Source organism: Strigops habroptila, chromosome 8 (assembly GCF_004027225.2).
Source record: "Strigops habroptila isolate Jane chromosome 8, bStrHab1.2.pri, whole genome shotgun sequence".
Taxonomy (NCBI): domain Eukaryota; kingdom Metazoa; phylum Chordata; class Aves; order Psittaciformes; family Psittacidae; genus Strigops; species Strigops habroptila.
The window spans coordinates 34,660,627-34,676,265 of NC_044284.2; the positions used below are offsets into that span (position 1 = coordinate 34,660,627).

A 15,639-nucleotide genomic window follows, 5' to 3' on the forward strand; every position below is an offset into this window, starting at 1 on the left:
ATTTCTCTTCAGGCCTGTGTCCCATCATGACTGGCCTTTTTTTGGTGCCCTCACTTAAGAGGCAATAATTGCAGAAATAACTTCTCATTGAACTCAGTGGAAATCTTCTCTCTCTTTCATGTCTGGAACATAGTAAAAAGTTGTCCTTTCCTAGTGGCTGCAAATACTTCTTACAGCACAAGAAAGTGAGCTAAATTCCATGGGCTCCTGGACAGAAGGTCACATCTCAACCCCACTGAAGTGAACAAGTCTTTTACAGGATCACAGTATCATGGAATAGTTGACATTGGAAGGGACATCTGGAGGTCATCTTGTCCAACCCCACTGCAAAAGCAGGGCCACCTAGAGACGGTTGTCCAGAACCATGTCGAAATGGCTTTTGAATACTTCTGAGGGAGACTCCACAGCCTCTCTGGGCAACTTGTGCCCATGCTTGGTCACCCTCACAGTAAAAAAGTTTCCTGATGTTCAGACATAACCTCCTATTTCAATTTGTGCTCATTGCCTGTGGTCTTCTCACTGGGTACCTCTGAAAAGAGCTCAGCCCTTTTTGCACCCTCCCTTCAGGTCTTGATATACTTTAAGATCCCCCGAGGCTTCTCTTCCCTATGATAAGCAGCCCCAGTTCTCTCAGCATTTCCTCTTAGGAGAGGTGTTCCAGCACCTTAACCACCTTTGGGGCCCTTTGCTGCATTGTCTCCAGTATGTCCCTGTCTCTCCTTTACTGAGGAGTTCAGAACTGGGCACAGCACTCCAGGTGTGGCCTCACCAGTGCTGAATAAAGGGGAAGTATCACCCCTCTTAAGCTGCTGGCAACACTTTGCCTAGTGCAGCCCAGGATACGGTTAGCACTCTTTGCAGCAAGGGCACATTGTTAGCTCATGTTCCACTTGGTGCCCGACAGGACCCTCAGGTCTGTTTCTGCCAAATGCTTTCCAACTAGGTGGGCCCCAGCATATATTCGTGCATGGGGTTGTTTTTCTCCAGGGTGCAGGATTTCAGACTTCTTATTGAACTTCATGAAGTTCCTGTGAGCCCATTTCTCCAGCCTGTCATGGTCCCCCTGGATAGCAGCACGACCCTCTGGCATATCACCCACTCCTCCCAGTTTTTTGTCATATACTAACTTGGTAAGGGTATACTCTGCTTCATCATTCAGATCGTTAATGAAGAAGTTAAACAGGACTGGACCCCAGTATTGACCCCTGGGGTACACTGCCAGAGGGTCACACTGGCCTCTAACTAGACTTTGGGCCACTTATCACCACCGTCCAGACCCAGCTATTCAGCCAGTTTTCAATCCACCTCAATCCACCTTTCACATCAGTAGTGTTAGACTTTGGCCCTAGTGAATTAGGTTGCCTGAGAGACTTGACAAGGCTTGGAAGCAGAACAAGCTGGGTTTGCTGCCCTTGTTATATAAAATACAGTATTGATTCTGTGCTCAAGAATTGAGGCTCCTCTGAATCTCAGTTCTTAATAATTCATATAAACTACAATGGAAAGGTGAGTTGATGGTTTTCTTTTTTGCTTTCTTTTTTTTTTTTCTTGGTTGGATGCTTTGAAGAACTAGTGATGATTGGAAACTTGCTGCCCCTGCTCAACCTCATCTGGAAAAAAAGCAAAGAATTGCTTCCACAAGATGTCAAGCTGACGCCTTCCAGAGCTTAAAATTCAAACAAATTAAACAAGCAAACAGATAAATATCATCTTTCTAAAGCTTCAGATCAAAGTTAAACACTTGTGGGGATTTCTGAGGCTCTCTTTTCAGATTACTAAAACGTCATTTTTTGGTAAAGCACACAGAACTTTTCCAATTCTCTGCACCACATCAAAAGATGCATTTCTGAGCAGTCAGGCATTGTACAGTACTGCAAAACTTAATCACCTTTTGCTTTACACTTGATTAAATACATTACTTTTGGATCATAGAGTTCACAAGATATTGGAACATCAGGACTGTCTTCTATATAGCCATCACCTACACAGAAATCTGCACGCTAAAGCAAGAAAATGCCTGCAGGGAAAATGTCAGATAGTTAAAGTGACCAGTCTTGTCAAGGCAGCATATTGCTTCCTTAAATGACAGTATAACCAGCATTTAAAAATAAAGTGTATGAAAACCCAGAGGGGTCTGAGAAAAACCTCAAGATAAATTAGACTAATTGGTTTGCATAGTCTTATTGGCCCCTTTCCACTACACGGGCAAATCTTCAGCAGATATAAGTTGACTCAGATTCACTACAGTCCAAATCTCTCAGTGTTCCCATACCAGAAATTTCAGGCTGCAAAAAAAAACTGTGAAGTGTGAACAGTTTTACCAGACTGTAATAGTAGAACATTATATGTTAATTATTTTTTTTATATATATACACATATATATATATGAGAATCTTTGAGAGAAGGAAGGCTGATCATGTGCCATGGTCTGCTGTAGTATTTGCAGTTGAGAGATTTCTTATTGTGCAAAGTAAAATGTGAAGACAAGGCCTCTAATTTGGGAGCCTCTAGTTTTGGGTGCCCAGCTAGAGATTCCTTTTCACTCAACTTTTCTGATCTCTATCTGTTAATATCTATTTTCTTTTAACTGTAAAATGGAAATAACTATTTTCCATTTTACTTCAGTGATCTGAAATAACTCACTGAATTTTGTAAGAAGTTTTGATATCACTGGGTAGAAGGATCTATTCAAAGCATAAGTATTAGAGGAATTTAAAAGTCAGACAAATCAGATGCCAGTCAGTAAAAATTTAGGGATTCCTGGACTTAATGGAGATGTAGCATGATTAAAAGGGTTGAAATTTGGGCTCCCAGACTTAGTATTTATTATTTCAGAGAAATGTTATTTGCTGGAGTTTCTTTTCAAAAACTGTACTGATCTTTTTTTTCTTTTTTGAAAGAGCATGATAAGTTGTCAAGAAATCTGAAATTTTTACTGTAATGAAAATTCTGATTTTTGACCAGCTCTCCCATACAAAGCCAACTGAGTCTATTTCTGTCCTGTTCTCTCTTGTTCTATTTTGCTCTTCTATTGTCTATGCCACTGAAATACTTGAGTGCCTTCCAGAAGTACATCAAGTGACATAACTTGCATTTTTTACACAAAAGTCTATTCTCTGTCTCTTCCCAGTGGGAAGATTATGTAAGATGTTTTGTCTTAGTGAAGTTTTTGATTGATTTCAATTTTCCTCCTCATTTCCGCATTTTCTCTGCAATGTGTATTAATGTTGCAGTCAGTAACGAGCAGTTTTCTGAGTTGAGGGTTTTCAAGCCCCTGTATGACTTACCCTGTGTTATGCTGTCCTGGTATGTAACACCCCCTTCCTAAATTTTTATACATTTTTACCCTTTTATCAAGGTCAAAGTTATTTATGTTGCCATGCAACTCTTAACAGTGGGATATTTTTGCTTCAGCCCTGCAGGGATGTCATGGTTCTCTCTGTATCATGCCTGTGCAATTTGATGGGTGTGGGAAAGTTGTGTTGGAGATGGATAGGTGGCAACTGTGAAATCAGAGATTAGCAGCTACTGAAGTTTTTCTTTTGGCTTTATGTCCTTATGCTATAGTTTGGGCTTACAGTTTATATGGCTGCTCCCCGTGACCACTGCTCCATATCAGAACCTAGAACAAATAAAGCAAGATACCTGGGAAGAAACTGCAGAGCTGAACAACAGGAGCAAACAGTGCATCAGACTGCAGAAACAGAGTATTTTGCACTGAGTAAACAGACACCCTGCAGTCAAACTGACCTCTCCTTGTCTCCATGAACAGCATGTCAACCTAATTGAATTTAAACTCCACTCACTATGAGAACCAATGACTGTCCTGGCATCACCAGGGTATCCACAGACACATGGCTCCAGTTTAAAAAGCCAAATTGAAACATGCCACATTAATTTCTTCTACTTACAGGAATGTCTGAAGATGTAAATGCACAATTGGTCTGGATGCTGTCATGTTCTATGATGCTGTTAGTCTCTTTGATGGAGAACTCCACATGATAACTCCACATGTTATCTTCCCTTGCTGAGTTAAACCCTGAAATTTAGCAGCAAGTGTTAGGGAAACCTGCTGTGCTCTCTGGATTCCCACATGCTCAGCTGCAATGACATATTTTTGATGTGAGAAACAAAGTTTGCTCTTGGCACTGTGTGTGCTTTTTCCACTGAGTTTTGTAGAAAAAGCTACGCATTCATTCTCATGCTGTGGCAGTCTAAGAACATGAAATTGTTACCTACTTATACTGGGCTACTGTTATGAAAATGGTGCATGTTTTTCCATGTCGAGGCTCATTCGCATGAGTGACAGGAGGGTCCATGATGTTACTTACAGGTAGGACTAAGGAATGGCAGGTGAGAGGATGGCAAACTGATATGTTTTCTCACCTTGGAGCACTCCTTCAGGAGCATGACAACCTCTATCAATATCCCAGTGAGATTTACATAATTCTGACAAGCAAGAGGGTTTTTAAAAAATTAAAGTTATTTATTTTTAGTGAGGCAGATGATCAAGAAGGTTTTTTACTGCTACATGTCCCTAAATCACCCATTTATTCAACTCTTTCTGCTGCCTTCCAGCTACATGGATAAAAACTGGAACTAGGATAGGAAACATGAGAGGCACATTTTGATTTAATAGCATGGAGACAGTATATTAATAACACATTTGCAATAGGGGAAGTGGGTCTTTCCAAGTAAGTGGAATTTGAAAGAAATTATATAGACGTTCATGCTTAAGGAATTTTGCATGTTAGACATAAAGTATGGATGATTTTTATGACAACAAAGTAGCTATACTTACAGCTTTCCTTGCTTAATTTCCACAACATCAGTTTCACAGCAAACAGGGACTCCAGGCTGTCAAGAGCAATAAACACGAGGCCTTTAGAACAGACACAGGTGCCCAGGTGACCTTCTCCTTAGTGTCTAAAAGAAAGGGAGATGTGAATGTAAACATTGTGAACTGATTAAAAACAACATCCAGTGACACATTTATATAAAAAGGTGCACATCAACACCTCTTCCTGATATGTTTGTGAATTTGTTAAGTTTTGTAATGTCAAAGAAAAAAGAGCTATATTTTTGTTTACGTTTAGCCCAGAAATTCTGAACCTAACAGTGACATTAAATCTTGCCAGTTAGAATGTGTACATATAAGTGGCTAGTGCAGAATACTGCTTTTGTGCTTGTGGATTTGTGAATAAAATAGGTAAAAATAACTCACTGGACCGCTTTGGTGAGGCTACAAGATTTTGTAGCGGGCATCTCAGCCTTTGCCTCTGGCATATCCCCTCTGCTGTTCTGTTGAGCATTGTTGTTCTCAATGGGTTTCTGGCTTTTCTATTCATTGTTTCAGTTCTTCATTGCTGGTGGCAGCACCCTTTCCCTGACACACAAGTCTGTCTCTTGAAGGGAATCTTGGGTCTTTTTGAGTTCTTTCGTTAGCACAATTAGTCTGGGTCTTCATCATAATTTTCTTTCTTTCTTCCAAACATATCTGAAATCTCTATTTTATCTGTCACTATACCTCAAAATATTCATATATGCTGATTTCCGTATGACATCCTCTTCAGCACAACCACTGATCCTACTCCCTATGCTAGTCTGCTGAATATGTCTTTGTATCTCCAAGCAGTTCCCCATTCATGAGAACATCAAACGCAATTTTCTCCTCTCATCTGCAAGGCTCTGGCCAAGACCAGACCTTCTTGTTCAACTGTTCACCTGTGTCTTACCTCATCCCCTCTGCCATCACGATCTCTTTGAGCCATTCAGCCATGCCACTGACAGGTATGTCTCTTTCACTCTCTTCAGAAAGAATCCCATTTCTCAGCTTGTCCTTGAGGCTATCACCTCTCTGAACTCTCACAGGGCCTGAAGAGCTGGCCCTTGTCACATTATCTATAGTAACGTGTTACATGACTTTTAAACCTGTGTTTATTACCCAGAGGGCAGCACTTACACTGGAAAGATTTAGGACTACACAAGGCAAAATGTTTGAAAACCACCTGAAATGGTGAGTTTGTCTGCTGCATTTCTGTTTTGTCAGCTATCTGCCTAATCTTCCTTTAAGAGCACACATGGAAATGCCGCTCTAGGGTTTGCCTTATCTTCTTTTCTTACCAAGAGCAGTTTGGTATGAAATGTTTCTTTGGAAATGGTGCATGTTGGCACATGCAAGGAGTCCCCACACAAGTCTTGAAAACAACATTGTCCTTGGGATACCTGGAGGAAAGCCTTTCACTGAGAAAATGTAACACATAGTATTTATTTGCTACAGAAGAGGAAATGAGTTCATACATTTTGAAACCTGTGAGTTCCTAACAGAAAAGTTGTTAATACTGGAGTTAAACATTTTTGTTTATCTTGCTATATAACTCACCTGGAACTCAGCTACAGTTGTAAGCATGCATTAACACAGAAGCGTAAGGCTTGACTAGGATTATGGTGTGGCAACTCCCAGGTACTTTCTGAAAGGAAACAAGACTTTTGTTAACTTTGCACTAGTAAGAATATAGTAGATGCCATTTGCCTGAAGTTTCATGACAAATTATTTGTTTCATTGTATGAAGCTTCCATTATGCCGTTGTATAATGCTGCAAGTTAATTATTCAGTTTTTGAGAGAACTGCTGAGTATTGGTTAGAAATCTTGCAATCTAAAATCTCACTCAGTAGGTATTTCCAGAGGAAATAATTTTCTGAGCTGAAGTACTGTTGAAGGTTATTGTGTAATGTTTTGTATGTATTATAGGAATAGGTAGGGACAGAGCACTAAAAGGGGATTTCTTTGCTTGAAATTCCCCACTATTGTCAGTGTTCATGTCTTTCTTGGCTTTTGATATAGCCCTGCAAGTCCTTGAGAGTCAGATACTGGGGGCAGGCTCGTGGAAATGCCAGTACAGATGTGCTACATATGCTTTGGAGAGTTAACACACAGTTGCAAAGATCTGCTAGAGACTATTTGTGCACAGAGAACATATTCCCTGTTCTGTAATCAAAAGCCATTCTTGGCTGGGGGAGATCCCTACAATGACATTCTTGCCTCCCCTTGAGAGAAGGAAGCAAATGATTATTCTGTTACCCTTCATTATCATTCAGTGTGGTATAAACTGGCCAGGACTTGAACTCTCAAGTGCCCAGGAGGGCCAGTGCATGAATATACCTTGTGTCAGCAGAGGCCATTTCAAATAATACAGATGATGACAGATTGATGTTGGTAGCTCATTAGGCAAAGCACTGATCGAGACATCAAATTCCTTTCAGCAAGAATATGGCTGGACCGTTTGCTGTTGTGCATTAATGGAGAGAAGCATTTTTCTTCTTTGATTTCTCTTGCTTCCTGCTTCCCATGTTTGCATCAGACAGTGCCGGCTATCAGATCTGTCATCATGTTTGACTTTCCTAGTGTGAACAGCTGTGCCAGAAGAATCAAGGTGTAAAGCTAAACCCAATCTGTAGATATAGTATATATAGTACGTTTCAACAAAAGTCCTGTGTTCACAAGCCTCCTGTGGCATACAGTTTTTAATATAACACTTGGCTTCTAGCTCGTCCAGATCCAATAGTACAATCTTCCCAGCTGTGCTTGAAAAGATAGAGAACAGATTTCTGAAACAGTGTAAGGTGTATTTAGATTGCTGTCTCCTTGATATGCTAAGTCCTGCTCTTGTGGATTATGCTTTCACACTTTTGGGGCATGCCTTAACCCATGTGGTTAAGCTGATAGCCTGTGGGCCAGATATGGCCTTCTGCCTCTTCCTGAAGAAGATAGGGAGCAGTTTTCCAAGCAGCAAACACTGCCACAGTTCTCTACCTACCTGTCACTGTCAAACAGAGGAAGCCAGGTGACTTCTGCTGCCATCACCTTCCTCCCCAGGGATCTTTCCAGGCAGGCCTACAGAGCAACTGGGCAACTGCAGAGAAGAGAGAGAGGACCAAGATTTAGTGGCGGAAAGGAATCCCCAGATCATATTTGGTCCTTGTTCCCAGCAAGGATAAAATACTGTGTAGTCTGGGGGCTTAGTAAGGGTAAATACATCTGAGGCAAGTTGGCCACCATGACTGCCCAATAAGAAGGGCTAGTGCTGATGCCAGAGGAGAGGAGCCCACAGCTGCTGAGAGGATCCACAGAGATGAGATGGACACCCAAAGGAAAAAAATCAAAGCAGGGAAAGGAGGAGAGTGTTCAGCAACTGAAAAGATCCTAGAGTCAGGATGGGTGCTCAAAGAACTGCAACTCTGATAGCTGCCTGCTGCAAACAGCTCATTAGCCCTTGTGCATACCAGACAGTTGATCCAGCCTCCTTGCACAGAATCATCTCTGGAAGTTCTTTGCAGCCATGCAGTTCTGTGGCTTTGTGATTCAATAATTAATCTTACAATACACTGGGTTCTTTATCCTCACAGCCAGTATTATACTCTCTGCTTTTCATATCCAAAATGATTTTACAAACTATATGGGTAATCATCCCTTGGAGGTAGGAAGAGACAAACATTGCATTATACAAAATACAGTCTTGGAATAAACACCACTGCCATTCTAGCATGATAAATGTCACAAATGGACATGATTGCTATGGTCCAAAAATGATCTTTTAAAGTGAATATGCATTTTTCCCTGTTTACTATAGTTTGCTCTGCTATTAGGTCCTTGTCTTTCAACTGAGGTCCAAGGTATACCAATAGTGTGAATTGCAACACCAGTGATGAATTGTTTTAAGTAGAACTGGTTATAAATAACGTCAATGAGAAATGACGATATGGGACAGGAGTAGCCTGTCAGACATTTGCCACATCTTAGTGTTGTGCTAGACATCTTAAATGAAAAGATTAGTGTTAACATTATCTCTAATGTTACTACTTTGATGATTCACATGCCTTTTATTGATTTTGTTTGAATTGAGTTTGTAACTGTTGGTTTGGTCTTAATTTATATAACCAGTGGCCAAATGCACTGTTTTCTTAGTAACACTTGCATTACAGAGAGCTAGATGCAATGACAGTAACTGAGCCTGGCAGTCTACCATCTGGGTACAAGCTAATAAAATAATTGTCCGCATAATTTTGGAAGTCATTGCAGATACTGGGGGAAAAATGTATTGGGTTTGATCTGAAAACTGCAGGCAGCCCAGTAGAATAATAATGATACAAATAATTTCCCCTAAAATCCTGGAATGGTCTCCGCTGGGATTTGTTTTACATGCATCATGAAGCTGCCTATGTTAACTTTGCTTTGATATCAAAGGTAAATAGAGGGTGACTGATTAAATAATTTCTATTCAGTTTTGCTGAAAATAAAATCTAAGTCTATATGAAATGAACAATTTCTGCTCTGTATTATGACAACAATGAGGGGGGGAACCCCTTTTTGAGATAAAGAATAAACTATTAGGGCCTACAGGCTCAGTCACAATTGGGTCCCATTGTTAGGATCAATATGCATTTGTAAGGAAAAGACTGTTCGCTTTCCAAGGAATATATGCTCTTTGGCTTCTTCTGCATTCTGCAGTCAACTGTAACTCACCCCAAAGCCGCCTGCAAATAAATTCAGAGAAAGTAATGATCCCTTAAGAAGTATGTCTCTGTGAGAAGAAGTGTGTGGCTCCAACACATTAGCACTAGATTTTATTCAGGAGTAACTTCCCCTATTCCAGTCCAAAGCCCTTTCTGTACCTGGAGCTTAACACAAAACATCGTATTTTGAGGCAGGAGTGTCCACGCATTAGGTTATTTCTGAAATAGCTATTTCCATATTCAGTTCCCACTCTGTCTCCATCCAGTTTATACTTACCAAAAGCGCTGAAGAGGGTGCAGTAGTGCCTCTGGAAAAACCTTTTGTGCAATGAGCTAGACTGGTCAGTATCTCGAGTAGACCAGAGAGGGGAACTGGAGATCTGATATTTTTGATTTTGGACACCACAAATTGAAACTTACCAGCAACTAAATCTGTGAAAAGAATTGTAGGAGGGAAAAATAGAAAAGCCCATTAAATTCCACTGAAACTAATCAGGTTGGAAAAGCCAGTTTGAAAGTTTTGTAGATATTTTAAAAAACATTTCTCACTTACTGGCTGGGTTTACAGCCTGTCCCCTCAGACTAGGGACAATGTGGGAAAGCTAACACTAAAGATTGTACTTAGGCTTTTGGGTGATGGATATTTAAACAAAGAACTTGAGCTGTGAAACCAGTGTAGCCAAGTTTGAAGGGACTACCGAATAGAAAATTACCAAGAGCAAAAGAAATATCAAGACAGTGCTAAACAGACTTGTGGAATACTATGGGCAGCTTGTGGTAGGAGAGAGGGAGAGATGAATAGGCTTTCCTAGAGTAGAAGTTCAAGTTTGCTGTGTAATAAAGGTCAAAGAAATCAGACCTGAGCAGAAAGGTGTCCATGTTTTTGAAAAGAAGCTATTAGGGCAGAAGAACCTGAGCCTACAAACCAAAAATGCTTCAGAGTAGCTAGGAGCTAGGAGAGGTGCTGTGTATGGGGTAAAGTACATTTTAGCTGCAGCCAAAGTCTCATAACACTTATAATTTTTAGTGTTCAGAAAACTGTGGAAAACCTGCACCAGTGACATATCGCAGAGAAGCATATTCTGATTGAAGGGGGTTGTACCTTCAGTGAGATGGTGAACATGCTGGGAGAAAATTAAGGAGATGGTACTAGTAACAGGTATTAAGCACTGGACTCAGGGACTACCACTGCACTTGGTGCCTGCAGACTGAATGCCAGGATCCATGCCTAATGCTTCCCAACAGCAGGAAACTCAGGGCAATCTGGCAGATGTCCATCAGAGGTACTCAACCACATCTGTGACGCTGTGACAGGTTGTAGAAATGGGGCAGGCGTGGAGAATGGATCAGGCTCAATTCCCGTGTCTGCCCCTAAGGCATGGGTTGAAGTTACCAGTCCAGTTGATGTAGCCGCTAGCTGCTGCGGAAAGGGGAGGTCCCATCCCCTGTTCCTAGCCATAGGCTCTCACTCTTCTCTGGCATTCCTATGTCATTCATCTGACCATGCGGTGAGGTGATGCAAGGAGCTATGCCAGCAGAAAATGAATTATTTATTATGGTAAGGTTAGCTCTTTGGCAGATTCACTGCATGAGTTGGGTTAACAGAGATCCAATGAGCTGGCACATGAGAAAAAACAGTGGCCAACAGGGAACCTGGATAATCTAACCAGTCAAGTCACCGAATCATAAAAATTCATCTGGAAGAGATCTCCGGAGATCATTTGGGCCAACGGCTGATGCAAAGCAAGAGTATCACCGGCATTACAGTGGTGGTTGGAAGCACTGGCTCTTTCAGCTTCAGTTTCTTTGCATGTGGAATGGGATAACCCTCTGGTGAAGCTGAATCACTGTTTGGTGATGCATCTGGAGATCTGAAGGTGACAAGTACTGACTTAACATGAAGGACTTACAAGACCATGCAATGATGCTGGGTGCCAAGGATAGGAATTGTGGTTTTCCTGGCCTTTGTATAATGTTTGTGATGTGGACTAATGTTTTAGATGCAAGGCTAATTTTGTTCAAATATTAAATCTTCTACTCACAGCCTATGGAAAAAAAATACAACCATATGTCATTGAAGAGGGGATGATACACAGCACTAAATATTCATGTGTTTCTCAGAAGGTTTAAAACCAGTGGTTGCCTGGAAGCTATTCCTGATGTGATAATGGCTGTCGTATTTGTCTACCTAAACACAATGATATCAGAAAAGAGAAATTTTCTTTGCTCCTTTATAGTAGTTGTTTCAGACTAGATCAGTTACAACCAGTTCCTTCAAAAAAAATATTTACTTTTCATCAGAAGTTTACATAGCGTGTTCTCCAAAGGAACAAATACTGTTTCAGCATACTTTGAAACATGGGAGATGGAAAAGAAGTTAATGAACAACATGTAAGTCAACATCAAAGCACTTGCTTTCTCTAGTAAATACCCAGACCACCACACTATGATGCAATAAGGAGAAGTTCATGGTCAGTCTCTTTCACTTTGCTCTTTAGTACATTTTTGAGAACCTCATACAAAAATCCTGCACTGGCCTTGAAAGAGTTAACTGCAGATAGGAAGTATTAATGCATATATACACCTTAGGATGAGCCTGATCTTATTAGAGAGGTCTGAGGGAGAATTATGTTAAAATGCTATAAATAAATGAAAATGAGAAGAGAAAGCCTTAGAATCCTCTCCAGAGGGAGGAAGGAAGGGACTTGTGACAGATGCTGTAGGGTTCTCGAAAAAAAGGTCTGCGAGGCTGGCAATAGAACAGAAAGGGGTGGAGGAAGTAAGAAATACCATGTTAGTGGCCTCAGCCCATGGCAGGGGTCCTGCCTGTGAGTCCTGTGCTAGGGAAGAGACAGAGCTTGATTTCCTTTCCGGGAACGAGGACCTCCCCAAAACAAGCCCACACTATTTGGGTTCAGAACCCAAGAAGATGGCTGAGGAGTAGCTCCTCAGTAGCTGAGGAGGCCTGAGGTTGAGTATGAGTTAACTAGAGGACTAAGTCTTGAAAAGAGCTCAATTTTTGTGGACATGCACAAGGAGTTTGTGGTCCATACAATGGACAATCCCAGTCCATTTAAGCCCAGTGGGAATGGTACATAAAAATTTTTGCTGCACGTTTTCATTGTGTCACAATCTGTAGCCTTGCTCTGGCTGCCACAGGAATTAGCAGCAAACTGCCTGCATTCTCCTTCTCTAAAGAATATAAAAGCCATTTGCAGAGGTAGAAGAGAGAAAGTGGCCCAGCAAAATCTGGAGAGCTCTGTACGCTTTCATGGATGGAAGTGGGAAGTGGACACTGAGGACAAGGCATTTTTTGTCCTAGAGGTCTTTCAGACTGGGCCCGTGAAATTGTTTACCCCAGCTATATCTAACAAATGTACAAATGGGAGATCAGGCTTGTGATTGGAGAACAGGAAAAAAAATCCTACATTTACAAGTAGTAACAACAGGGTTGCTAGACTTGTACCAGTAGCATGTAAGGCTTACTAAGAGACTTTGGAGGGAGGAGCACTATGAAAGGGAAGGTAGGAGAGACAGAGAGAGGAAAGTTGAATAAAATGTAACAAGCTCTAACCAGTGTTGGGTTATATCACACCATTATTTTTAAGATAGTAAATTTTCCAGGGAGAACGTGGTAGATCTGGTAGGCTTTAGTATCTGATAGTTGCCATATGGGGAATTACTAAAGATGTTACTTTCATGTTACAATTTTTCTGGCTAAAGGAGAGACAAAAATGTGTCCTATAAATAGGAGAAGTATCAGCTTGGAGGAAAACTGATAGTGACGTTTCCCAGATACCTTAGATTAGTCTTGAAACTGATCCTGCTTTAATATATTCATTAATGTCCTCAGCATACTCAGCAATATCTATGCAAGTTGCTGGTAGGGACACATTAAAGCAAGTTGTTGGCAGCATTTAGAGGGGACCATTAGTAAAGGAGGATCAGGATATGATACACAAAGGGCCAGATGACCTTTAGAAGTGGAGTAACAGAAGTGGCATGAAACTTAACAAAGGAAAGAAGAGAAAACCGGAGCCATGTGGTTGGGAACATGGTGCTGCAAGCTCATCAGCAGCATAGGGGACAGGAAAATGTGGGCATTTAGCCTGATTTCAAGACGATTGGACTGTTAGCACGAAGCATCTGGAAAAGAAATGCAGTGTATGATGGTATCTTGAGGAGCAGCAGGCCAGGGAAGTGTCAATACCTTTGTCTAGGGAACCAGTATGACATCTGCAGTGCCAAAGCCTTGTCTGGTCACTCTGCTCTGGAGTGAACTTCGGTGGAGGTGGATGTAGGAAAAGGCTTCTAAGATGAGCAGAGAGTCCCCTATACAGAAGCAGACTAGGGAAGAGTAGCTCTTTTATTCTTGGGAAATTAAGACTGAGGTGGGGGTAACAGCAAAGCAGGCTTTTTTTTTAACAGTACACCTGAGTACAGTTGGACCTTATCAGTCACTAAACCCTGGACAGATTGGCCAGTCTGTCTGTCTGAAAGAAAGCAGTTCACCTGTGCTTCCACAGCCTATGTTTGCATTTTACAGTGGTCTGGAAGTCCTAGGCATGGGCCAGGCCCTGCAGGCCCATCAATGGCCTTTGTTGGAGCAAAGACAGCCCTAATCAGGCCCATATTAAAAAAAAAAAAAAAAAAGGAAAAAAAAAAAAAACCCACCAAAAAAAATAGGAGAAACTGCAGAGATGAAGAACAGCAATATAGAGATAATTCTGTCTCCTCTGTGTGGGAGGCTGGTGTGCACTGACTGCAGAACTATTAGGTATTTGTGTCCTTTAAAAAGGAGAGTTGGAGAATGCTGATAAAACAGCCAAATCTTGAGATCTACTGCAAAGGCTTGTTCAAGATCTGACATCACAGACAGAGAAACCAAATACATGAAGTCAAATGCCTTGAAGTTGCAAGGAGAGGAGTCTGGATTGCAGCCTCCATTATGCAGACCTGAATCTGGAGAAACTCTGCTGGAGTCAGTGAGGTTATACCAATTGGCTTTCAGCCCAGTTTGGTTTGCTTGACCAACTATCTTTTCACCTTTGCTCGCAAACAGCAGCAGATAAAAGTTGGCCCTGTCTGTGCTCTTTTTGGTGACTTAATCCCCAGCACAGGCTTACTTATCAGACCTCTGTACACAAGGCTGAGTTAATTGGCTCAGATCCACTCAAGCGGAGGTCCCTGGAGCTATGCTGGTTTTTACCAGAAAATGTTCTGACCTAGCCACTTGATTTCGTTATGTAAAAGAGCTAGCTGTATTTTTCAGTGAGCTTAAATTAGTGATAAAAGAGAAGTCTTTCCTCATTTCATGAGTTGGGGACATCTTTATTGTGTGAGTACTTGCTGGGGAAGTGAGAAAGTTGTTCCCAAGCCATCGGGATGTATTTGTTCCATCTCCCCTGCTCTTAAGGCCAGACTATGGTTTGGCTGCAACAGTGTGTTTCCACCTGTGAGTTCCTGAGCACTGATGTCACATGTCCTGCCTAAGTGGTCTCTGTTTTTATTAATCTTACCTTACAAGATAAATACATAATCTTGAAAGATAAATAAGCAGAAGCATAAAAAGTGTGGAGGCATACAAATGGCTTAAGGTGCAGTGTTGACTTCCTAACAGTAGATGGTACTAATGCATCTTCAGTAACATCATCTTTCTGATGGATTTGAAAGGCCTAAAGAGGCTTAGATCTGAATCCGCTAAAAATCACACAAGCCAAAGGCTGTAGAATATCATTTCCTCAACATCAGAGGGTGTTTAGCAGCCCAGTCACGGCCATATGTCAGTCTGTTGAGCTTTGCTGAGTTCTCAGCTGAAAAATGACCATATAGGAGAATGGCAGGAAGCATAGCGGTTGTTATGAGACTTTGTGAATTTTAAATTTATTTTCAGGAGTTCATAAAAAATTCTCTCTGGCCTGTACTGGGGAAGCGCTCTGAAAAATTACTGCAAAGAAATGAAAGGCCAAGGTGGAAAACCTCTGAGATACAGCAGCATAGATTTTTACTCTTTATTTTAACCTTTTTTACCCTAGTGATGTCTCTGTTCCATATCTTAATTATTTCTGAAGGAAACCCTACTCTTTCCTGCCTTTGCATACAGGACCCTGCAAATGTCATAAAGT

At 41.3% G+C, this 15,639-nt stretch overlaps 1 protein-coding gene and 2 long non-coding RNA genes across 3 annotated transcripts in view; 1 reads left to right on the forward strand and 2 right to left on the reverse strand.

The window, feature by feature from the left end:
- Positions 1-15,639, forward strand: part of SENP5 (SUMO specific peptidase 5) — a 155,067-nt gene that overhangs the window by 77,101 nt on the left and 62,327 nt on the right. The gene's annotated exons all lie outside the window — the stretch shown is intronic.
- LOC115611534 lies at positions 1,538-6,157 on the reverse strand. Its single transcript, XR_003992605.1, has 3 exons — positions 6,124-6,157; positions 3,912-4,039; positions 1,538-1,610 (listed from the first exon to the last, which is right to left on the reverse strand). It is a non-coding gene; the product is annotated as an uncharacterized LOC115611534 (long non-coding RNA).
- LOC115611533 lies at positions 6,183-10,687 on the reverse strand. The gene is made up of 3 exons (XR_003992604.1): positions 10,617-10,687; positions 7,819-7,914; positions 6,183-6,243 (listed from the first exon to the last, which is right to left on the reverse strand). It is a non-coding gene; the product is annotated as an uncharacterized LOC115611533 (long non-coding RNA).